We start from the raw sequence: 1,272 nt of genomic DNA, 5'->3' as shown, positions 1-1,272 counted from the left end.
GCAGCCATTTAAACCCCTGCTTTCTGCTCTGCGAGAAGACTCAGAGGTTAAGATACTGAGCTTCAGACCAGAAGGACTGTAGTTTGGCAGTTCGAGACCCTAGTGCCGTGTGACAGAGTGAGTTCCTGTCTCTGGCCCCAGCTTCTGCCGACCTAGCAGTTCGAAAGCAAGACATTGCAAGTAGATAAATAAATACCACTTCAGTGGGAAGGTAACAGCGTTCCGTGCGTCTTGGTGTCTAGTCATGCTGGCCACATGACCACAGAAACGTCTTTGGACAGCGCTGGCTCTTCGGCTTGGAAACAGAGATGAGCACCACCCCCTAGAGTCGGATTCGACTGCCTTTCAAGCCAGGGAAACCTTTACCTTTACTTCACCTTTCTGCTCGGCATGGACCACCACAAACTGCCGTGGACCACATAAAAAATCATGAAAGTTCTTGGCAGCTGTTCAGTTTGTAAACTCCTCTTTGTGAACCACAAACCGGCCAAATATCTGTGACAAATTTCAGTTTGTGAGCCAGTCCGTGCCCATCTCTACATGTGCTGGCTCTTTCTTACAATCACATGAATGTAAATATAGGCAGTATAGACATGCTTCACCTGTAACATGTGAACAGAGCTACTGCCACCCAGTGGGAGAAGGTGGCATAGCGTTGTCAGTTCTGGTTTGGGGAATTCCTGGAGGTTTTGGGGGTCCTGCATTAGGAGGGAGGAGTGTGAAGAGGAGTAGGGGCTCCGTAGGGAGTGCGATACCGTAGAATCCACCCTCCAGTGCAGCCGTTTTCTCTAGGTGAGATGATCTCTGTAATCTGGAGATCAGAGGTAATTCTTTCAGAACTCCAGGCTCCACCTGGAGGTGTGACCTACAGTAGTGAATGCTTCTCCTGGCTTGTGCCCTGCTTTCAAAGACATGCCAACAGCAATGACATAAAAGAGAAGCGGTATGATTGGGAGATTCGCAAGATGATTATGGGGAGGTGCTGTGGCTCAGAGGAAGAGCCTCTGCTTTCCATGCAGAAGGCCCCGGGTTCAATCCCCGGCATCTCCAGTCAAAAAAGGACCAGGCAGGAGGTGATGGGAAAGACCTCCGCCTGAGACCCTGGAGAGCTGCTGCCAGTTTGAGTAGACAATATTGACCTTGCAGGACCATTGGTCTGATTCCGTAGAAGGCAGCTTCATGTGTGAGGTCATGTATGATTGTCGGGCCCCAAACTGGAGCATGGGCTTCTGTAGCTAGAAGGAGGAGGAGGAGGAGGAGGAGGAGGAGGAG

The 1,272-nt window shown here is 50.6% G+C and overlaps 1 non-coding gene across 1 annotated transcript; it reads left to right on the top strand.

The window, feature by feature from the left end:
- The first annotated feature begins 978 nt into the window (after window positions 1-978).
- Window positions 979-1,050, top strand: TRNAG-UCC. The gene has a single exon. It is a non-coding gene; the product is annotated as a tRNA-Gly (tRNA).
- Window positions 1,051-1,272: the final 222 nt, after the last annotated feature.

The sequence above is a fragment of the Gekko japonicus genome, unplaced genomic scaffold (assembly GCF_001447785.1).
Source record: "Gekko japonicus isolate JY-2015 unplaced genomic scaffold, Gekko_japonicus_V1.1 scaffold2956, whole genome shotgun sequence".
In the NCBI taxonomy this organism is placed as follows: domain Eukaryota; kingdom Metazoa; phylum Chordata; class Lepidosauria; order Squamata; family Gekkonidae; genus Gekko; species Gekko japonicus.
This window is presented reverse-complemented; position numbering and strand designations above follow the sequence as displayed.